The 24,980-nt window shown below is 42.4% G+C and overlaps 1 long non-coding RNA gene across 3 annotated transcripts; it reads left to right on the top strand.

The window, feature by feature from the left end:
* The first annotated feature begins 1,321 nt into the window (after positions 1–1,321).
* On the top strand, positions 1,322–24,839 carry LOC127614619 (uncharacterized). Of its 3 annotated transcripts, XR_007966647.1 has the most exons (3): positions 1,322–1,351; positions 17,668–18,078; positions 24,586–24,839. It is a non-coding gene; the product is annotated as an uncharacterized LOC127614619 (long non-coding RNA). The 3 variants fall into 3 exon arrangements; XR_007966646.1 differs by lacking the exon at positions 17,668–18,078; XR_007966645.1 differs by lacking the exon at positions 1,322–1,351 and having other exon boundaries at positions 16,413–18,078.
* Positions 24,840–24,980: the final 141 nt, after the last annotated feature.

Genomic DNA, 24,980 nt, shown 5'->3' on the forward strand with positions numbered 1-24,980 from the left:
TCGATTCAGTGCTGTGTATGATTAAAGAATGTATGAAAAATAAAACATCTTCTGAGATGTAGTAAAAAAGGAGGATATTAAGACGTTTTTTTGCCAACCTGTAAAAAAACAACAACTTTAGTCACAACTCAGGATAAAGTCATCAAACTACGAGAATAAATGTGTAAACATGAAAATGAAGTTTAAAAAAATAGTTCGAACACATCAGACGGGAAAGATGGTTGGGAGTAAGAAATCAGGCAAAAAGAGATGTCAAAACACAAAAGGTTTGAGCGTGCCGTCACTTCTCCTTGAGGTCTCGTGTGTTTGATGTAGTGAGCAGTGCCCACATGTCCAGCCTCTCACTGCCAGGAAATTGCAACTTCGTCCCCCCAGAGCCCCTTTGACTGCTGGGAGCAACACTCATCGTTTGATGTTCTAAAGAAGGCTTTCCAATGTAAGTTGGCCTTTCATTCACTCTTTCCTCTTTTTGTCTATGATTCAGCCAAACGCTGGCAAAAGTTTTGTGAATTTCCCTTGTGGATACAGTATATCTATCCAGATCGCTAACTTAGCTAGCGAGCTAGATAGACAAAATAAGAAAACCTTTATTTGTCTCACAATGGAGAAATTCCCAATTTACAGCAGCAACATTTAGAAAGGGAAAAGTAGAACAAAACGTATATAAATACATGATAAAATATAAATATAAGCATATTAAAAATGGGTGAGTGGGGGTGAGTCCACGTTAGCTATCTAGCGAGCTCGCTAGCTAGCTATCTACGTAGTTAGTTAGCTACCTAGCTAAGTAGCTATCTGTCGAGGTTACGATAAGACACAAAAATAAATGACTCGTGAGACAAAGACAACAATGTTGACTTTAAACTAATCATACATTAGTCAGCTTTGGGTCAGTTAATCGCCTTCACTCATGATTCAGATTTTGAACAAGCATCTCAGTGAGTATCCCAAGTAATGTGATCTTTAAGAACAAAAATTGTCCATTAAATGCAAGAAAGAGGCAGTTTTTTGATTATTGACACAAGTGTGGATGAGAATAAGCTAGTGTGGGCAGAGTCTGCCTTGCTGTTATGAAATGTAGGACTGTACTTGAAAATGTAGAGGGAAGTGAGTCATTGTTCTATCAGTGTAGGTTCCTGTTGTACTCAGGCCAACGTAAGAGGTTTTCTTTTTTTTTGGTGTCCAGAAATAGCTCGACAGTCCATAAATTCCTGTTTCAGATGACTCGTGTGCATCAACTTGCTTTTGTTGTTGTTGTTGTTGTTTTGTTTTTTCATTTCAGCCATGCACCCTCAACATTTGTGAGCTGAAATTCACATCCTGAAAAAGAAACATAACAAATTGGATTATGGTATGTATTGCGTGTTTCTGTCTCTTTGCATACAAACAAGCAACATGCTTCCTTTAAGTAATGAAAACAAATTGATCGCCAATTCCAACTCTGTTGAAATTTAGATAGAGGCTCCACCGTATTTGTGAAGCAACAAGAACATAGCCGGAAGCTAAAGAAGCCACACTAAAGCCACAATTAAAATAATGTCTTGTACCCTTATTACTTAGGAAACCTAAACCGTCCTGCTTGGAAGTCAAGCTTACAACCTTCTTGATGGAATAAGGTCGTAAACGTTTCTCTTCTGAATGATTGCAAATACAGTTAAATTTGCAATCGCACAACATGTGTGACCAGAATGAAATATTGTACCTTTAAACTTGTCTTTATCATTCATTACACTCGAGTAATGCTTCACATAGCTTCATTTAAAAGAAGTGTTTTCCTCACTGCAGTGACTGATCATTATCCTGCAGCAGTTGTGGTCTGGTGTTACACTGATGAAGCATGATTTGGCCCTCACGGTATAAATCACTACTTAGGTCTGTTTTTTCCCAAAACTGAATAAATCGTGGGATACATTTGATGATGCCAGATGCAGATCAAGTTACAGCGCTTAAATCGGTTATTGCAGCACTTTGGCGAAAAGGGGGAAAGAGGAGAAGAAAATGTGTCGTTTTATGATGACTACAACCTCCATCTTGATGAGATAGATAAGCAGAGCTTTTGAACCGGATTGCCTGTCAAAGAGGCGTTGAAGGATGGAATTGCGCAAGTTTTTTTTTTTTATTGAATTGGTTTCTCAACGTGCATCTGATGACTTTAACCAAGCTTGCAATGCTACTAAGTCACCATGTTGAACCTTGAGGTAGCCAATAAGTCAAAATATGGAACACTCTCATTACCTCTTTGACAAGTGTTGCTTTTCACCAACACCAGCCCGGAATCTCTGCTTGGTGCACAGCTCAGCTGATATGACAGCATAATAATGTCAAGGACCAACATCTGTCTAATTTTGATCACGGTAAAAGCTTGGCATTACAGCGTATTTTGGACGGCATCCACTTCCACATTTTCAACTTAGACAGAAAGAAAAAAAAATAGATGTTGGCTTTGCGGCATTCATAAACCATGCAGGCACAAACAGCTGTTTTGTGTTGCCCTCCATTTGCACCAAGTCATATTAATCAGCTCTTGGTTCACACTGGTGATTTATGTAACCATCTTGCATGTGATTGAAGGAGAAGAGAACACAAATAGATTGCAGACACCAGCAGGGGTGTGAGTAATGTCAGGCGGTGGTTTGCCAAAACGTGTCGCCACCACACCTTCACTTTATATCAACACCTTATCCAAGTCGACATCCAGGTGAAGTGACATGACATGAGTCTCTCCATTTAATTCTAACTTGCAGGCATTTATTTTCCATGGCTCATCCGATTCAGGGTCACGGGTGAGTTGGAGCCTATCCCATCTGAATTACCGGTCGCCAGTCAATCACAGGACACAGGTCGACCAGCGACGATTCACAATTACATAGCTGCTGCAAATGAGAATTTCCAATCCATTCGACAAGCAAAAAACATGCAAACTCTGTGCAAAAGGTTCGAGCCAAGCTGTCGGATTCTAACTTGTGTTTGTGCTGTACTTACAGTTGGGCGTACTCATCTTCGGATGGCGGTAAATAATGTAGATCGAGCCATAGCGCGCCACAGTCTATCACTCACTGAGCTAAAAAAAAGTCATAATTTCTGTAAATATTTTGGTTAAAAAACATTTGGGCCTAAATATATATATTTTTTAAATCTAATGAAAAAAAAGCAAATACACCAGTAACTGAGCCATGTGACGCGTATTTTTATGCCACTGCATAATCTTAATGCGAGGACCCTCTGTAACTTGTCGTGACTGCATTCTCATTACCAAGATGCACTGCTTGAAACAAAAACACAGATGCTATCATCATCTTAGAAATGGATGCAGTGCCCGAGGAGTGGACAGTGCAGTAATTCACTTTGTAGTCTCCACTTGGCTGCAGCCATCTGTTTTCTCTCTGCCATCATTCCCCTCTCATATAAATCATTTCTTATTTTCACTGCAAAATGAAAACTGGATATACTATGTATCACAAATGGGAGTAAGTCCCATATGGGCAAATTACATGTAATGTAAGTCTCAAGTCTTAAAGAGAAACTAAACACAAGGGGGTCTTCTTTCATCTAGTGCAAAACGTTTGTTTTCTGTCTTTTGGTATTTTGCATTTGCGCCATTGTGGGAGTGAACACATTTGACTTGTTTTCCGGCTAATGGAAGCAGCGCCTCTGATTCGCTTTGAATCCAGCGCGAGAGAGGCGCACAGTCTACTTGGCGGATGAAGAACTGACTCTTTGGGGTCCATGCAGGAGACAGATGTGTGCAAAGTACATTTATAAGGAACTGCAAGAAGATCTCCACTTGTGGATGATGTAAAGTAAAACACACTGACATGAACAATCGGAATGCAAGGCGCTATCCAAGTACACACTTTACAGCCGTGATCTGTTATTGCCCCAGCCAAGTTTACTTCAACCACAAGTGGAGATTATGAATGCAGTTAACTTCGATCTCCTGCCCTCTACTCCAGCCAAGCAGACCCTACGCCTGTGCTGAATTGAAAAAAAAATGAGAAGTTCACGGCCACACCGGCGCAAATGCCTGTTTCTAAGCGTGCACTTCTACGAAAATACCAAATGAAAACTGTCTGGTGCAAAGTGCGGTCTAACTGCATGGTTCGACTGCAATTTGCACCAGATTTGCACTGGACATCAAAATAGGACCCACTCCCTTTATATTTTATAATGTGCATACATTCATCATATCATCTTTTGACTTAAATTAAAGCTGCGACAGGGTCATGTTTACCACTCTGTTATATAATTTTTTCTTTTAACAACTTTGCAATAAATGTTTGGGAAATGAGCAGGCGAACTGTTGAAGCTTTGTAGCTGGAAATTCTTTCCCATTGTTGCTTGAAGTACAGCTTCAGCTGCTCAACAGTCCGGCGTCTCCGTTGTCATATTTTACGCTTAATTCTGCTAAATGACAAACAAGCCGACACGCCATCAGTCATCAAAACCTCTTGTAATAATTCCCGCACTGACCACTTGATCTCATGTGGTCTAAATCTAGCCTAGATCTGGTTTATACTGACACCTCAAAGAGCTTTGCCTCTTTCTTAAGGCTCATTTATGGCTGACTATATCATAACAGTCAAAATATTTTATTCCGTCGGAGAAAGGAGTAAAAGTCTGCCGGTCTGGGAACGGCGACGCAACCAAACAATGTTTAAATACACAAGACTGATGATGTGATTATAAGTATCTGACAGCGTACATAACCTCAGCCAAATAATACAGGTTCTCTCTGTATGTAAGACAAACCTCTAATTAAGTAGGATGGGATTGTGCAGTCGTGGGATTTGTTTTGGACTTTTCCTCAACCTGAAACATATGGAGCGCTATAATTTCTTGGCAGGCTTATGTGGCAAAGGCCTGACCTCTTCCTGTGGTTCTTTTGTTCTAAGAGGGGCCAGGAGGTATCGAGGGATTATGCTTATCATTGACACAGGATGCCAGCAGGAGTTCACGGTGCAAGAGGGGAAGTGACAGTGTGGCACTTGCTTGTTTTCATAGAGAATGAGGCGCTATTGTGACATACGGCTGTGCGAACCGGTGAAAACAGGAACACAAATGACGTCCCTGAGGATTATCAAGAGGTTTCTTCGCCGTAGCTGCATAACGTCAGGCCCTTCTTTTTTTTTTTTTTCGCTGCCTCACTCTGTCTGCAATCCGTAGCTGACCAAGACTTCACAGTGACGCGCAAAAGAGGGAGACTTCTCGTCATGTATTGGTTTCTGCTTGGGATGTGGTTCACAGGTCAGAGAGGTGATCATATCAGCGTGTCACAGGTGCATTTCCCCTTCTGACTAAATGTGGTTTTAACACGAGCGTCACGCAGCTTGAGTGCGTTGAAGGTCTCCTCCGGGTAACAAACACATGACAGCTGCGAGCGAGAAGAGCGCATTGATCGTGACACAACTGAATCACTCTTGTTCCAGTATCGGTACAAATTGTGAATACTGCAGAGACCACCATAGTCTAATTTTTTAAGCCTGTCCAAAGCAGAGAGTAATTGTCACCATCGCTTTGTGAAAGCTAAAGTTTGTGCGGTCTGCCATTGAGGCTTCAAATCCACGCAATCCCCTTTAGGCACTTAATCATGTGCAGCTTCCCCAACCGCCGCCATCACCCCAACCAATGCTGGTGTGTGGGAAAAAAAAGGGGGGGGGGGGGAACTATAGCTTCCTTTTTCTGCAAGAAATGTTCAAGGTGAGCGCATGATGAGAAAAGCAATGATGCCATAGCATCATATCAAAGTAATTGCTTGACCAGCATTTACATTTAATCGTCTGTCCAGGGCGTGCGCAACCTCTTGCTCGACGTCAGCCACGATAGGCCCCAGCTCACCTGCGACCCTGGTGAGGAGAAGAGGTACAACTTCTATGGATGTAATTTCTCTGCACAGCCTTGGAATAGAAGAGGTGCGGTTAAGTGGATCACGAAATTGGTGACAAAGGGCAGTTTTGGTAGACACCAACTGTAACTGGAAAAAAAAGTGTGACATACTGCCGGTAATGGAAGCCGAACAGCTGTTTTTTTGGGGTCCTATACACGATACTTTCACAGGATGCCCCAATGGACACAATAAAATGCAAGTTCAATGTGTGACCTCCTTGAGTAATAGGGCACAATATTTATTTATGTAATTCTTGTCTTTGTTGTTATTATTTATTTATGTTCACACACTTGGTGGTGGAAAAAAATGCATAAGATCTCCTTTAGTAGCCAAATAAGGTGGAATGAAAATATCAAGCAAACTCTTTTGCATGTTGCGGTAAGGGTTCTGCCAGCTAAAAATACTAAGCATAGTGTGACGTTGTTCATGCATCAATGACATTTGTACACATTTTTAGTACCTGTGTGCAATTTATATTGCGAAAGCATCTGCAGCACCTGCCCACTACTGAACACAACACTGAAAGAAAATCGTCTTTGTGTTCTTTATTTATCCTGGGAGAGAACACAAAAGCTTTACATGTTTGAGATGCAAAGGTTAAAGTCATAAACGTCCAGCAGCTCGAAAGTTGCCTGTGAATAAAAGTTTTACATCACACCCAAAAAAAAAAAAAAAACGTCCATTAGCTCATAAATCATAGTTGATTATGTTTGTCTTATGACTTGTCTCCACAAAATGGGGACCAGAGGTCAGAGCTGGTCAAACGTCTCCACCCCTGTCACCTTTTGAACTTTGATCCAGCTGCCCCCCCACCACCCACTCAATGCTCAGTCACAGGAGTCAGGGGTTTGACCTCACCCACTCTGGCTCGGCAGGCTAATGGCCTGCCACTGTCACTGCCTGCCACAATGACAGCTCCATGAAGCCTTATTACAAGCCAGCGAGCAGCCTGTGGTTGCTGCAAATGCGTCCGCATTGGTGTGACACGGATTTGTCTTATGTTGGAAACACAGAAGACGTACTGATAAGGCACGGACATAGAGGGAGCGTCTGTGTGTTTGTGATCAGTGCAAGCATGTCAGCCATGGAATATCAAAACAAGGCCAACGCTGCTGCCTCTTACCCTTCCGTTGCAGAAGGAGAATTGTGTGCATCTGCGTTAAAAGGTCCTGTGATTGTGAACAATGGTTCCTCTTCATCTGGTCATGTGGTGCATTTGTGCGCGTGTGTGCACGTGTGATTTTGTATTCAACTGTTTAGATGTGTCTGTGTGTGTGTGTTTGTGTGTGTGCGTGCACGCGCGAGCGCCTTGCGGTTCTGCCTGATCACATGAAAACAGTGCTAATGAGGGACTACTGTTCACAAACATAAATTGATCTCTGCTGCAAGCACACGAGTACATGTGTCAGATTCAACGTGGTATCATGTGACTGAAGTCACACGACAGTGGGGTGCGCTTCTTCAATACAGACACTGCGGCACATGACCATGAGCGAAATAGTGTGCAGGCTATTGAAAGTGATGGACCGTGGCCATGAAGGGCAAGTCACCAAAACAAATGACAAAACCAAAAGGTAATGGCAAACACAAAGCAAAAACACACACACACACACTACAGCGAATCAAAAATCACAAATAAAAAGAAAACAAACAAAAGAAAATTAACTGCAAAGAAATAAATAAAAACACATTATGAAAGATGAAACAAAATACTGAACAAACAAAAAAGTAATCACAAACACAGATTAAAAAATGGAAACAAAAAAAACAAAACAGCAGCAAATGAAAAATCACAAAAAAGTTGGTTCAGTGAGCCTATTTGTAACTTGAAATGTTCATAAATCAAAGTAATACTTTCCATTGAAATAAATGCAATTAAACCGCTCCAACCACCAAATTTTACGTTAGATTCACTTCTTTTTTTTTCAACCAGTGTGTGTGGTTAAAAACAAACATAATGCAACATAGTGAACACACAGGCTAATATTAAGAAATAAAACACTTAAAAACAGAACTATTTATCACTCAGTAACTTGAGCACAGGTGGGGGAAAAGGGAAGAGGACTACAGATCCTAATCGAACACTGTTTCTTCCCTTAGTTAAAAACAGTGCTACATTTTAATGAATAATATACACACTTTAAATAGACTTTTATTTTAATGAAAATCAAACGATTTTTCCGACGTCACAAACGTCACAGCGATTTGTGATTATATGATCATGAATGAGGCGGTGGGACTTCCGTCTCCATCTGCAGCAGCTTCTGACTTGAAGCCGCGGAGCAATTTATTATGCACGTTCCCAACGATGGTTACGCAGTGCGAGAGGAATTACAACATTAATCCGTTGACTGATCTATCACAAAACTGTTCGTATACTGAAAGTCGCGTGTAAATTTAGGTAATTATTGTTCAAAATTTTGATGAATTGAGAAATTACCAACGCCCCGTCTAACTAGCCTCTGGGCAGATCTGCCGCTCACCACACCAGGCTTGTGCCTGACATGAAAATAGAGCCCTTACTGTGAAAATCCATCCCTTTTCTATGCTACAGTACTAATAAAGTTCATAGTCTCAAGTAGATGAAGTCTATCCCTTGCTGAGCCGATTCAAATATAAAATGTGAGACAGTCATGTGAAATAATCAAATTGTTCAACTGTATTTATTTATCGTATTTGTATTGTCCAAAATGAGTCTGATTTCGATTGTGTGATCGAAAAGTCCAAATAGTCCCACGTGATGCAAGGTTTGATGATGCTTAATCCGCAATTTGTAAATCGAAGACAAAAATACACGTCTTCACATGTGCACGCCAGAATGCGCAGACAGCCGAGGAGGCTTTATTGTGCCAGTTAGTAATCACTGTCCCATTAGGAGGTTTTTGCCAATGCGGCTTATTTAAAACACCCTAATCCCTTCTCCCAGTGGGGCACTATTGTTGGCCACTGCCCAGCGTCCAGGTGAATCATTACAGGAAGTGAAGTGGATGTTATTGGTGTGTCTGGCTCAGAGTCTCCTTTTGGAAAGTGGCCAGCTGACAGCATTTGGCAGCGCCTGTGGAGCCTTTGTGTGAAAACTTTCTTTAGCCGGAGAACCAAACACACAAGTGTAGTTTATGTGTTTGGTGTTTAACGTGCATTTACAGCATCCAGATGAAGACAGATGCCCGCATTTGAGTCATTTTGGGAAACAAAGCCTCTTGGCCGTTTTGTCTTCTTTGCTCCTTTGCTGCCTAATTAGAGAGTTCTATGAAAGCCGCCATCGTGACTCAAGAGTAGCCGTCTTGTCCCTGACGCCTTTTGATGCAGTGCCTGAAATTGCTGGGCCTTGCCCATTGATGTTTCACTCGAAACTGCTCTGCGGTCACATGACGAGAATTAACGGCGACTGATGGTCATATTGAGTTGTTTGAAGATCACACAGGTTTGTTGTTGTTGTTTATTGTTTATTGAACATAAAACATAAACAGTAATAATTTGACAGAAAATAAGGTAGATTAAAAAAAAGTAAAAAGAAAGAAATCAGTCTTCATTCAACACAGTTATTATGTTCAAGGGAGTAGGATGAAGTAAAAAAACTTATCTAGTCCTACCCCGTTATGTGTTTATATCTACTAAATCATTTTTATATCAATCAGAAAAGAAAAAGTAAGAAGAAGTCTCCATTAAGGCTCATACTTTACCCTTAACCGTGATATTTTTACAACTTTTGGTTTGTATCGGGATTATATACATCCTCACCCTGGCACTCTTGTGTCAATTTTCTCTTGTATTCATAATGGTTATTTCAATACCTTTCTCTATTTATCAACTTAGTTCTGATTTATCATTATATTTAATGTTTAGAATTTATCATTTTAACTCTGATTGATGTAGGTTGTTTGTACTATTTTTTTGAATTTGTTTTTGAACTCAGCAAGCGATTTACTCATTTTTAGGTCTGTTTCGAGATTATTCCACAGAATAACACCTTTGCTAGATACACTTCTTTGCTTCTGACGCAAAGATAATACAAAGACACACAAACAAAAAAAAACATGCTTTTCTTCAAATGGTTTCACTTATTGAAACATTTCAACAACTGAAAAAGTTCATATGGGGCTATCCGTGATCTGATTTTGTGATATATTTTTTAAAAGGTAATATCGCTTTTCCAAAGACGTGTGTGGTGTCCATATCAATTATGGGACAGTATCAATGCACTAGCATCACATTTCAACATGGCGCATCTTAAAACAACAACAAAAGCATGTTTTATTATGTTATGTTTCAGTGAGAGGCTAGTTTTGATTGATGGCTTAAAACATGGACAACAAGCTTTTTTTTTCATGTTCCTTTCGTGCAGTGTGTAATTAAAAAAAATTATAATAATTTTCAGCTAAGCCACTAATTGACGAGATGACACAATGTAGGTCATGTCTATCGGCATCTTTTCAAGCATTTGATCTTTTGTATTTTTTGACAACAGGTGACGTTCCCGAGCTGGCGCACCAAACATGACAGACCAGAAATGTCGCATTTTTGCTCGCAATGGGCAAAGCGCATGTTTGTAAAAAGCTCACAAAACATCTGATTTTCAGTTTCTGTAGCAGAAAATAAACCTACATTACTTCCTTCGAATAATTTATCTTTTTCTCTCACTAGTAGCTGTCCTTTAGAATAAAAATGCGCACGGTGAGAAGGCGAGGGTGAGGCTTAGCCTACGTCTACATCAAAGCATCAGCTGTGTTGTTGTAATGCAGAATTCCAGCCTAGAGGGGAACAGAAGCTACTCACCACAGATTTAAATTAAGTAGTTTGACAAACTTGGATAATGAATGGAATGTTTTGAGCTGATTATCACCAGGTAGTTAAAATATGTTTTTTCTTGAATGCACACAGGTCCAAATCCTCAAAATATAAGGAAATCTCAACACAAACAGGTGCTTGTTTATTTACTTCCCGAGCTACAGGTCGCCTCCTAATTGGCAATGGTTCCTTGGAATGTCAAAATCACCAATTCCGTGGCTCAGCTCAATTCAGTGTTGATCACACACACATAAGGATTGTGGATCGCAAATACCGAACATGTTTGACATTTTACCTTTTTTCACAGCAGATCGGGAAGGAAGAATCCCTCTTAACACACCTCAAGTTACATGATGATCAGTCAGTATAATCTTTTAGAGACATCTTTTAATCAGTCTTTTGCTTACTTGGATTGGAAGGGGTTGTTGGGAGGTGGTTGGGGGAAATACTCAAATTCAGCTTGATTGGCAGTGCGCCTGTTCCAGTGACCATCAAGACCTTCTCTGCTGGCCAAAACATTGTCAAGAGCACTGACCTATGTTTACAACCCAAATCGTGACAGCCCCCCCCCCCCCCCGCACCCCCATTAAATTTTATTAGTTTATTCAATGGGGCATTTGGATTAAAGAAGTTTCAAAATGTTCCAATCCCTGTTTGTGGGGAGCTGTGAGAATCATTATTTGGTAGCACTGATGTTAATTACATGCACAGACTGAGCTTCAAGCCAGGAAGAAGCTGCGGCGGAAAAACAAATGATCCCGAAGTGCACCGGGTACCACATACACGAAGCAAAGATCGCACACGGCATTTCAAAATTGATCACATCTGTGTGACAAAAGCCGCCTTTGCTGTTCACAAAAGTCTTGATACGAAAGTTATGCGTGTGAAATATGCGCTCAAACGAAAACAAAACAAGTGGATTAAATTAGGAGGGCGACTATCAGAGCCATGTGTTTGGGAGCACGCCATGCTTAGTGGGTGCCAGAAAGGACAGCGTTTGCGAGCCTTCATGTTGTTGAAAGCTTTTCATCAGAGAGAGAAGTGACAAAGAATTAAAGAAAATCCATTGGGGGAGCTTATAGTGGGGGGGCGGTGGAGTATTGGCGAGTGTTGACTAATGGGGATGTGGAAATAAACTTTCATACCCCCGGCTGTTTTATAGTGCGATTTACTACAGAGCAGGTGCACAACTCTGAAAATCTCATTGTACTTCTAAAATCTCTTAAGAATGAGCAGCGCAGCCACACGGCAAGTAAAGGAGTTAAATAAGGCACCACAGTCGCAAGTCAAGATTTGAAAATGCCAGAAACACAAAGAGGTAGGTAGCAATTGGATCTGTGAAGAAATGAATCGATTTCGAGCTGTTTTGCATTATTATGGTTAAACCTTTGTGTTGTCTTTGCCTGATCTTGTCAAGTGTCATCTATTTATTTCGTGCAAAAGTGTGTGCAATTTGTTGAGGAAATGTAAACATGGTCCAATATAGGTTACTAAAAGAAACAGCCAATCTGTGTTTTTGAGTGGTCATCATTCTAACGGGCTGGGCTCCTTCGCAAATGTAAAGAGGGAGGAGGGCTGGGGGTTGAGGTGGGGGTGAGGGGCCCACAGGTGCCGAGCCTTAAGCCTGGGGGAGGAGTGTTTGAGTAGGGGAATGAAGTAGGGTTGGGGAGGAGGAGGGGTGGGCTCAAGTAGATGCATCGGAGGAGGAAAAGAAAGCTGCAGTAGATTAGTCTGTTATTTTTTTCAAGACACACGAAATGCATTTGTTTGCGTCCACATCAGATGACAGTGTACATTCTGAAGATATGCTATAGCCATCTACAGCCATGCCCGCTTGCACCGTGCTGGATGTTTATTCTGCAACTGTTTCCAAAATGTGCGGAAGGATCAATATACAGTCGTTCTGCACAAAAACGTTTAAAGTTGTAGACTTGTGAACTCCGCTTGAAGATGTACTGTATTTATCAGGTCTTTTAAAAACCAAGAGGGCGGAGGGAGAGAGCGGTCTGGGGGGGTGGGAGGGTGCAACATCAGCATATTGTATTTGCTCAGCAGAATTTAATATGCGCGAGCTAGAGGTGCTTTTCTTCTGGGGCCAGTTCCCTGGAGACACATCCATCTCTGGGAGATGGTTGGGAGGACAAAAAGAGGGGGGGCGAGGGGGAATGTGGTGGGGGAGTGTTTTGCCCCCGAGGCCCAGTCCGGGCTCGCTTAAACACACACACACACAAGCATGATGGCGCAAAGCAGATATCAACAGTTGCAAACACACATACACACACACACACACACAAGACATACACACAGATGCACGTATTCACACATGCACGGTCCTCAGACAGAGACCGCCTTGTCTCACAACAAATACAGACTTGGTCAAACAGGAGGCGGGGAGGGGGGGGGGGGTAAGAAGGAAAAGGAGGAGGGTGAAAGGGATTTGAAGGGGAGCACACAGGGGAAAAAAGACATATACTCCAAAGTTAATCGTGTAAAATAGAAAGAGGAGCTATTTTATTAAAAGAAACATGCTACATAAAGGAGCTCCAGAGTGAGTAGAGGTCTTTCCTGGTAAAAGCGAGGGAAAAGTGAGAGAGCGCTCATGTCCACAGGCACCCTTACGAGAGTCAGGAAACAACTTGAACACTTGTTTGAGGACTTGTGGCTGCTTTGTGCAACAGCTTGTGCCCCATCACTTGACCAGCTTGTTGCCAGTCTCTTGGCTCTGAATCATTTCTGCACTGTTCACAGGTGACCATGCCTTGTCATGGTCTGACAAATGTCACATATTGCCGCTGTCCTGGGAAAAATATGTCTTCTTTTCAGATGCCCCGTCTAACCTAAAAATGACAAAAATAGGCGACGATGTGCTAAAATTACTTGAAATGGCAGCACTCACCTTCTGCCAAACAGGACTGAACTATTGTGCAGTTCTGGGGCTCTGCAAATCCAAACCCTCATTCCAATTAATACTTTCTGGCCAGGATGATATGTTGGAGACGAGATCCGGAGCCTGTCAGCAATCCGCCAATATGATCTGTCGTATGGCCTGGTGCTGCACCTTGTATCACGCCACAATTGACATGCCCGATGAAGGTGGACCTGGACAGATGGGGCGGAAACACAACTCGCCCAGGAAGGGAATACCAGTGGTTGATGGTCATATACCGCCTTGAATGGAAACATTGCTGTGACTAACCAGATGAGGGAATTGTAGGCTTATTCCAAGATAGGGTAGGTGAGGAAGACCACGACGAGGGATGCTGATGGCAGACACAACGGAGAGCATCTCCCAGGACCTGTTTCAGTACGACCATTTGTCTGGGGATGATAATCCAAAGAAAGGTTGGAGTTTGCTCCGAAGGCCTTTGCAGAAGGCCTTCCAAACAGGACACAGGAATTGAAGTCCCTGATCAGAGACCAAGTCGATGCGGAAAACAGGATGTCACCGGCCTCCATGGCTGAAAGCAGTTCAGGCCGAGCAATGAAATGATCCATCACATTGAGAATGGCAGTTTTTTCCCATGAGAGAGGAAGTGCTGTTACAAAGTGTAAGGCCAAATGAGACTAAGGATGAGATGGGATGGGAAGCGGGTGATGCGACTTGTTCCGTGAGCAGACTGAGGATGCGGAGTAGTCTCCAATGTCCTTGCGGAGAGACCCAGCCACCAAAACCTTTGGGATGTAAACCTTGTCAGAGGTTGAGCAACCATGCTATAATTACGGATGAACTGCCTGTAGAAATTGGCAATATCCAAGAACCTCTGCAATTGCTTCCTTGATCTAGGAGATGGCCAGTCAACCACAGCCTGTATTTTGGCCGGATCTACTCTCGAGTTGACCTTTCTTCACAATGAACCCCAAGAACTGAATTGCTTTTAAAGAGAGCCGTTTTTTTTCCTCCCCCTGCAGACATCGTAACAGACATTGTGTCTGATGCTCTTGGAGACTTCTTGAAAAGATCAAAATATCATCAAGATAGATGAAACACAATTGATCTATCATGCCCCGCAGCATAAGCGTCTATCAATCTTAACCTGGTACTCAAAATGACCCACAGGTATGTTCAACTTGTTCCCACTTGTCTCCCTCCATCACCCTAACCAAGTAATTGCATCGCACAGGTCCACTTTGGAGCAAATCGAAGCTGACTACAGAGGAGCAAATGTGGAATCCATCAGAAGCAATGAGTATATGTTCTTCACGGTGATTTCATTAAGGCCCCGGAAATCAATCAATGGCCTCAGGGTTTTATCCTTTTTGTCCGTAACAAAGACAACAAAACCTGCCCCCACCGGTGAGAACAACAGACGATGTGCCCTGATGCAAGGGAGGTGGAGATGTATTCTTTAAGTGCTTCCTGTTCTGACTTAGAAGTCTGATCGCAGGTGTGCAGCAGGAAACTCTACCCACCAACGATCAGCAGGGAAACAAGATGTTCACAGGCAAGGATGAGGTGAGGTTCACCACTTTGGTGAACAACTGCATGAGCAAATAGTCCAACAACAATGCTGCTCAATGTACAATTGCAAGGAATTGAGGGATTTCATCATCTATGTTCCATAATATCATCAAAAGATTCAGAGAATCTGGAGAAATCTCCGCATGTAAGTGGCAATGCCAAAAACCAACATTGAATGCCTGTGACCTTTGACCCCTCAGGTGGCACTGTAGTAAAAAAAAAGCATCATTCTGTAAAGCCACATGGACTCAGGAAGACTTGAAAAAAAACATTGTCAGTCAACGCCCTTTGTCGCTACATCTACAAACGCAAGTTAACACAATTCTAAGTGAAAGCCATTTATCAGCAACACCCAGAAAAGTCGCTGACCTCGTTCGACCTGAACTCATCTGTGATCGAAGTGGAAAAGTTTCCTGTGGTCTGACGAGCCCACATTTCAAATTCTTTTTGGAAAATCATGCAGGTTGTGTCCTCTGGGCCGAAGAGGAGACGCACCATCCAAGTTGTTATTGCCGCAAATGTCAAAAGTCAGCATCACTGATGGTATGCGGATGTGTTCGTGTCCGTGGCATTGGTAAGTTGTACAACTGTGAAGGCACCATGAATGCAGAAATGTACTCAATTTTCAGAGAAACATATGCTGCCATCCAAGCAACGTCTTTTTTATAGACGCCCCTGCTTATTTCAACAAGACAATGCCAAGCCACACTGCATGTGTTATATCAGGATGGCTTCATAGTAAAAGAGTTTGAGTTCCGTGCCCCATTAAAAATGCACGGCACTTTATGAGGCGCAAAATACGACTCTTGACTGTTGAGCAACTGCAATTGTACATCAGGCAAGACTGAGAGAAAATTCCACCTCTAAAACAACGAGTGTGCTCAGTTCCCAAATGAGCGTTGTTAAAAGCAATGGTGATGTAACACAGTGGTAAACACGCCCCGCCCAAGCTTTTTTGGAACATGTTGCAGGCATCAAATTCAAAATGACTCAATGTTTGCCAAATCATCCGTTTGAACATGAAATATCTTGTCTTCATTGTGTATTCAATTGCATGTCGGTTGAAAAGGATTTGCAAGTCATTTTTATTAGAAATTCTAAAGAAGTTTCACTGTACATTTCTCTGGTCACCTCACAATGATTAAACTCAGAAAATCTTTCTAAGGCTAAACCGTCAACAAAAGTAAAATATCTGCATCTTAAATACAGGTCCACGGCAAATTGCCATGTATCAACTGTGTCTGTGGAGTGTTACGTCAGGATTCACCTTGGTAGGAGCCCGCGGTGTCACGTCAACTAATGGCCAGCTTTTATATGAAGCTTCCAATTGAATCCTCAAGTGGAAACAAAAACAATTTATCAAGCAAGTGTAATTACGCAAAACTATGTTTTGGTTAGCTGCTACGAGAGGACATGTCATCACTGTCGAAAACAATCCCGCAGAGAGTTGATGCAGTTAAATGGCCCTGCTTACTTCATTTCCGGTTACGAGCAGAGGCAATGAGGGATGATAAGGTCCAATGCTATGCTTGTTGCTCTTTATGGTGTGGTCACGCAACCCCTGTAATTGGGCAATCAGAGAGAGACGCGTATATACAAACACACACACACACACACACACACACACGCACGACTCTGAACTGGGGAACTGTTCTATTTAATGCAAAAAAAGGGGAAAAAAGTTGCAGTGATTAGTGATTAAATATGACCCTTGCTATTTTCTTTGTGGGCACACATCTCTTGTTTTGGATCTCACTAGCTTTTCATTTGCAGTGTTTTTAGGGGGCTGGATGGAGCCCACCACCATGTTAAAAAAAAAAAGATACAAGTATAATGTCGACACGGTGTACGATTGGTTAGCACATCCGCCTCACAGTGCAGAGTTGCAGAGTTCGATTCTGGCTCTGGCCTTCCTGTGTGGAATTTGCATGTTCTCCCCATGCCTAGGTGGGTTCTCTCTGGTGACTGCCGTTTCCTCGCAATTTCAAAAACATGCATGGCAGTTGTGGGTGTGTGTAGGAATGATTGTTTGTCTGTGTTTGCCCTGCGATTGGCTGAGAGTTCAAGGTGTACTCTGCCTACTGCCCGAAGTTAGCTGGCATAGGCTCCAGCATGCCCGCAAACCTTTTTGAGGATAAGCGGATCAGAAAATGGATGGATGGATGATACAAGTACATACCAAAATGCATAGTATAACAAACTTACAAAGTTACAAATTGTAAAGTGTAAGCAAGGTCTGTTAGAACTTGCACCCGAACCGAACTCCAAAATTGCTACTCACAGTTATTGTCCCTCCCCCACAAGTTCTTCTGCAAATTGCTCCCTGGATCACACTTGAAACCCATGCTGCTTGGTTGCAGATACCCATGACCAACCTTATTATACACTTACCCAATTCCCTAGTGCAGTAAGTTGGAGGGCAAAGGGGCACTCGCATATACGAGCCAGCACGCACATGCTGTCCGGTTTATCGGGTGGCAACAAAGGTCGTCAAGTGCGCGGGGAGTGTGAAAGGATATTGACAAAGTGCATCAAGTTTGTATCCAGGCCTGGCTTCTGCCCAGCTGGCTTTGGCCCACGATGCAGGTGCCACATGAGATCACCAGCCAAACTCGTACAACCCATATCGCTGTCCGGCTACTGTGAGGCTCCACAACAGGTGCAGTAAGGTTAGGCTGCAGGCATCAACAGGCAAGGAAACAGACTGTTATTGTGGACCTTCCTTCCATCATCTCCTCTTTTTTCACCCTACCCCAACCCCCTCCATCCCATCCCTCTTGTCCCCTCTCACCCTCCACCGCCTCTCTTCCCAATAGCCCCAGGGAGCAATCGAGAGGTCCAACCTGGACGTGTAACCTGAGTGCAACTCTTGTGTATCGTGCAAGGATGTTGAAAAGAGGAGGGGAAAGTGGAGGATATGTTGCACATGGGCAGCTTGGCAATTTGTGTGAGTATGTGTGTGAGTGTGTGAGTATGTGTGTGCGAGTGGGGCCGGGGGTGCGGTCGCGAGCATGTGTGTTCCGGCATGTTGTGTATTATAAATTCCATCAATACATTTTTTTAGACTGACATGACAGATGAATGCAGATTACTGCTTGCTTCCACTACTTTTAGACAAAACATTATACACACACACACGCACGCACTCATTATTTACAAATAATATTGTCATTTAAGTCACCGATGGTTTAGTGGTGAGCGGGCAGCGTGGGGTCGGTTTCCACTCAGTGATGTTGTGGATGTGGGTGTGAATAGTTGTTCGTCTTTATATGTGCCCTGCGACTGACGGGGGACCATTTTAGGGTTTAGTCCGCCTTTCACCCCAAGTTAACTGGGATAGTATCCAGCACCCTCCCTGACCCTGTTCAGGATAACAAACACACTTACGCAGGAGCTGCTGTCAGCCACGGTTCACGCCCAGACACTCACTTGATGATATCACATGACCCCCCTCCCGCCACTACCGCCACTTTCTGCCTCTTAAAAGGCACATAGAGTATTGAACCACAGACACTGCAATCAATGCTGTATTTTTTTAAATACACTTAATGCATGCATTTTGTGTGTATGTTGGAAAGTTCTGCTTAAATATGATTCAATCTTTTAAAGCTCCCAAGAGAGGTCAAACTATTTTTTAACCCTTTCGTGCACACTGTAACCTGATAACCTGATGATAAGCTGTCCACTGCAGTAACCGTGGTCCCTGAAAGGGTTAAAATGTTTTTGGATGATATCCATAGAGCACAGATTTTCACCGATAGTGGGCGCGCGGTCTGGAACGTATCCCTGCGATAAACGGGTTTGCTGCATAACACTTCTCTCACTACTAACAATGTGCAAGCCCGCCAGATGACTGTCACTGTTAACTACAGATGACACTATACTGTATTCTGTATCCATGTTGTTCAAACTTTTACATATGCACCAACTTGCAGATTGTGTTCCAATTAAACGATCTTAACAAGCCATAGTCATATGGTTTCTACTGTATCTGTGCTCAGGAAAACTTTGCAGCCGACTGCATTTCATTATGAGAAATCCAGATGTGTGTGTTGGCTGCCAGTATGTGTTCACAATGAATGTGTTCAGCTGTGTATGACACCGTTCTTGGCCTCCGTGCACCCAGCTCAGACACACAAATGATGCCTCAGGCAAGACTTTTAGTGTTCTCTCTCTTTTATTGTGTCTTTGTTCCATCTCGCTCCCTCATGCAGTTTCCTCGCTCCCTTTGTCTTTTTTTCGCTCTCCTCTGCTTACTCTCACTTTTTTCACCTTCCTGCGTGTGTCACCTCTCAAAGTGTTGGCTGATCTTGTTTCAAACTCTCTCATACTTTGCCCCTCCCATCATGGCGTCGGCCCCAGGTGGGTCTGACCAGTGTCTAAGTCGTCAGAGGGTGCAAGGGAGTTGGCTCCAGAAAGTCTGCCCTGATACCAACTTTGACACCGGCTTACACACACGCACACGCACGCACACTCGTGCACGCATACCCTGCATGGCGGGACCGTGATGTTAACTGTCAACTTTTAGTCTACTTTGAGTTTCAAAAAGAGTCAGTCATGTTCTTGTCAGCTCTTGTATTGGAAGCTCAACACACACGTGTTTGCAGTTGTGCGTGCAATTTTAGTATTCTTCTTGTGATTGACACTCAAATGCATATAACGACTCCGGGACAATGAGTCTCATTTCAGTCTGGAATACACCCTAAGTCTGATTACTGTACTGAACAAATCAATGCCGTAGGCGTATTTAAAATAAAAAGATCGGTGATAATTAAAAAATGAAAACAACACAAAATCACGTTTGCGTCATTGAAAAGATATCTTGCTTTATAAGTGCCTTGGTTCATATGTTTAACTTTGTTTGCATTGTGACCTGAAGAAACTCGAGTAGTGTGATAGCTGTGTCATTCTGCCCTCTATCCAACAAAACACGTCATTGCATCCAAAATCATTCGCTTTATATGTCTTCATCACCTGCAATCTTGTCATCTAACATGTTTTTTGTGGAGTTGTATGTAAAGTGGTTTCTCTTGGTTTATTATCCCCGAGCCCCCCAGGCTGACAGCAATAGGATGGTTTCCTGTTATCAATGGACAGAGTAATATGATCTTCACCAGATTTGATTTTTTTTTGGGGGGGGGGGGCATGCCATGCAAAGCAATCTAAACTTCTTTCTTCCAAGTGACCTCAGCTAGACAGATCATAGTTGTTGGGCCGCACTCTGAATCACATCAGACGACGCTGATGGGCCGCCGTCTAGACAAAGAGCGCAGCCCTTTCCTTGTATTGTTTGTTATTGGTTCGCGGGGAGAGAAAAACAGGAAGAGAGTGTGACAAAAAGCCATGGCCCGCGAGGAATGAAGGCTTCCTTCCTTCAAATGTTGCTTGCTTGACGTGTGATATGAGTCGCAAGGATATAGAATCAGCAGTTCTTTTTGTTGTTTTTAATCGACGTGTTGAAATGTGGCTGTTCTCAATTGACCCGCTCTTCCTTAGTTGCACTTTCTCTATTAAACCACAAGATAGCGGCAGCGCATCATGAAAACCAAATCTACCACTGTAGCATGTCTTGTAGGTCAAACATAAGCACAATTATGCGTAGCAAGATTAAATAACATGATATTGTTTGAAGAAGCATGTATCTTTTTAACTTGTACCGAGACTTTATGAACACCCTGCAATTATCTGCATTTGCACTCATGGCCGTCACAGAATTGGGAAGGTGGGGTGGGGTTAGCCATGTTGTAGTGCACCTTAAAATATTTCGTCTGTAAGCAAACTAGACAGATAGGCTTGTGTTTGAATAAAGTGAACATGCAATCTGGCTCCTATTTCACCTCAAAAACACATGTTTTTAACTTGACTTGATTCTGGTTACTTGCCAGGACAAACCTCGTTTTTCTTCTCTGATGCAGTCTGATGTCTTGGGTTTGGAGGTGCTCTTAAGCGGTGACTGCTATCTTGTGGTAAACAATATTATAACGGAAAACTGCTCCACGACAGTAAGCATTTTATGATGAAAAATTAATCGAGGTCCACGCAGAGCTGCTCTATTGGTTTGTGTTGAGACCTAGCCACTGATTTGGTCATTAAAAAAAATTCCTCTTTCATAAGTCAAACCGTTTGGTCTTGGTCAACACATTGCTAATTGACATTCTTGGAATACATGGAGTGCCCTGCGATTGGCTGGCAATTGGTTCAGGGTGTCCCCCGCCTACTGCCCGAAGACGGCTGGGATAGGCTCCAGCACCCCCCGCGACCCTATTGAGGATTAAGCAGTTCGGAAGATGGATGGATGGATGGTATACAGGGATGTTATCACATTTATTAGCATTGTTAAAACAAAAAATCCAGTGACAGACAGTTATTTGTCTCAGCATACACGATGTAAGGGTGTACACACATTAGAGCGAACTTTATTCAAGTACTGTACTTAGTAATATGCTGTACTCTTTTTCTATGCATTTTTAACATTTTAAAAAGTAGCAAAACCTCTTTCAAGACAAAATATCTCGCGTGTTCATTGAGCCAACGGACAGGTCCACAGACATACCCACCCCCGTTGTGACCTGTATCCACTTTCCTTTCGCTTCCCAACAAGCAGCCACACGCCACGAACTAATGATGTCAACTCCCTGTTGGCCTTCGTGAAGGTGAACGAGCACATTTTTGACATTCCTGCCGCTCACCAAGAAAGGGGTGAATCCCCCATCCCAGACATAACATTCAGCACTGATGATTTTCCCCCTGTAAGGTGGTTGTTTCACCTCTGCGCTTGAGTCAGCGGCACTGTAATTATGTCAAGTTTACAGGTGAAACACAGGTTGTGGAATTCCTCTGCCAGCTGGAGGTCCACCTGTAAATGTGGCACCTTTAACCAAAGGAGCTCTGCTCAAAGCCAACAGAAACTGCTACAATCATGCGCACTGCTACACTCAGTTCCCTCGAGGCTCCTTGATCAGCCTTTGTCAAGCGATGGCTAGAATTTATCGCCAGACTACACGCACGTAGCGGTAGCACAAGTTTGATGAGCATTATTTGATAATATGGTTCAATTAGCAGCGGCTTCGCATACTCGCCAATGATTTGCACATTCAAAAGCGGAGAGCTGTCTCCTGAACATCATGTATCAAATAGATTTAGAAATAATACACAAAATATTTGGTAAATCTTGATTATAATGAACATAAATAGATAAACAAATTAGTATCAGCATAGAAAAATACATGCCTGACTGTTCTGAGGCTGGGATTTCAAATACGGCCTTCTCGGGTGGAATTGAGTTTTCTTCACTCTCTGTGGCTTTCTCTCACACGACAAAAACAAATGTTTAATTAATTGAAGTCAAAATCCAAGAATCAAAGTCACAAGACAAGTCGCGTCCCCGCTCTCCACTATGCAGGCACTTCCTCTGAAGCAGCACAGGGACCAGTTTGAAAATGTGGGTCGCGACCGTTGTCCTCTTTTCATTGACTGTAACTGTAGACCCTGAGAGGCTTACTGGTTCAATAGTATAATGATCCCATGCATGAAAGAGGAGATTACACCAGACAGGTGCTGTCACAGTCCGACACAAGAGAGCTTTATGATTACAGTCCGCTGAAGAATTACTTTCATCACATAGATTAGCAGATTCAAACCAGCAAGAGGCCCACTTCATCCAGTGACCACCAGGGAACCTTAACTTCCATCTATCCATCCATTCATCCTTATAAGACTCACGGGTGTGCTGGAGCCTATCGCAGGTGACTTCAGAGAATAGGTTGCCAGCCAATCGCAGGGCACACATAGACAAACAACCATTCACACTCACAATCACAGCTAGGGACAATTTAGAGCACAGATGACAAAGTCAAGGCCCGGGGGCTATGTCTGTCCCGCCACATCATTTTTTGTGGCCCGCGAAAGAAATTCAAGCATGTCTACTTCCATGATGCTTCCGAACGTTTGAACCAAAATGTCAAATTGCCGTATATAATGTAATAAATACAATGTTTGAACAATCCATTATTCTTGACTTCTGTCACCCACCATGCATCCCGGACCGAGACTTCGGGCTCCCAATTCGTCTTTTCTTGTTTTACTTTGGAACTAGTTACCTCATTTGACTGTTTAACTTCCTGCCTTTGTGTTGTTTTTTTTCTGTGCACACCAGATGAGAATTTGTATCGTACAGCCTTTTCCTCCCTCAATTCATGTGCTTCATCATTTTACTCATTTTTTCGGGGGGTTTGGTTTGTCATATTTTAATCTATCGTACAATAGAATAGAATAGAACTGTCATTTGAGACCAACAATGGAAAGCATAAGCAGTTCTCAGTTTAACGGCATACTCAAGCAAATCAAATTACGTATTGCAGTGAAATACAACGGTATACAATTTCTACCTATAAAACAAACCACACGACGCAGGGAATGTAAGAGGGCAGTGTATTGTAACTTAAGATAAGGCCTAACACTACAATGAACGATACTGTACGCATGGGCTATTTTCATATATTTTCATAGTTTGATTAACAGTCATAACATGCCTCACTGAATTTCGTTTTGAAAACCAAAAAATTGTACTCATGTAAGCACTTCAGCTGTTGGTAATCAGAGTTGCTGTACTTCAAATGCTCATAATCTCTCTCTCTCTCTTATATATATATATATATATATATATATATACATACATACACATACACACGCCATTTGACAAAAGTGCTTCCTGATGCGCATGTGAGCGTATTCTGTGTTTCCTATTTGCTACTCTCTGCATGATACTTTGTGCTGTATGCTGCTTGGTTTTATTCAACCACTGTGTTGTTTTTTTGTGGTTAATGATCTTGGTTTGTTCTGACCTGCTTCACAGTTAACAATCAGGTCTTCTTGTTGTCTTTACACACAACAGCTTTTTTTTTTTTTGAATTCCATGCTCAAGTTTGGGCATTCCTCGTATACTTTCTTGGGACTGAGGGCTGACTCATAATGACTCAGCGAGCTGGTGAAAGCAGCAATCGAAGGTGAGGTCATTGATGCCTTATTTAGCCATTTACAGATATTTTCCGACATTAGTGGAAGCTACATATGAAAACCATCTCACTGGGAGCAAAAAGTTTGATTATAAAGCTCAAGGATACCACAATAAAATCAGCAGGACTGCTTTGTAGTTCTTTCCTGAATTTTCCTGAAATGAGATACAGTGGGAGTCCTTTTCTGTACAGTCCCTCAAGTTACAAAAAAACATCTTGGCACTGACGGGATTAAATGCTTGACATACTGATAAAAGAATATTAGTACATTTGATCTGAAAGTGAGTGAAAATTAACATTGTGACTTGTCCAGTCCAACGGGTGTGCAAAGAGGGGGGCATCCGTCCCCAGGTTTATTGCTGAATTTGAATTCTGTCTCATTTTTGACCGAAACAATGAATCCAATTCACAGATAACAAATCATCTGTTTTGTCTTACAGCCTTGGGCCTGGATGAAAGTCTGTGATGGGAGGTTTCTCTGAGTTGGAGAGAAGTCAGCTGGAGACCTGATGTAGTCATAAAATTAAAAAAAATAATAATTTATGAATCTATGGCTTTAGTAACACAACCTCTAACCGTTTGTTTACATCTCCTGTGCTTTTCAAATTCAACATTTTCTCATGATATGCTTTTAATACAGTAGAATCTGCTAACACAATCTGTTGAAAATTTAAACACAAGAGTAACAAAAATACTCTCCTGGTGTTACCGGCAGTCCTTTTGTTGCTCACTGAGCTGAGGTCTTGCACTATATGATGGCTTAACTTACTGGTCAAAACAAGAAGTATGTAAATGGAAAAATAGGGAGCATATTTATTTTGTATTTAATTAATGT

This window comes from Hippocampus zosterae, chromosome 14 (genome assembly GCF_025434085.1).
Source record: "Hippocampus zosterae strain Florida chromosome 14, ASM2543408v3, whole genome shotgun sequence".
In the NCBI taxonomy this organism is placed as follows: Eukaryota; Metazoa; Chordata; class Actinopteri; order Syngnathiformes; family Syngnathidae; genus Hippocampus; species Hippocampus zosterae.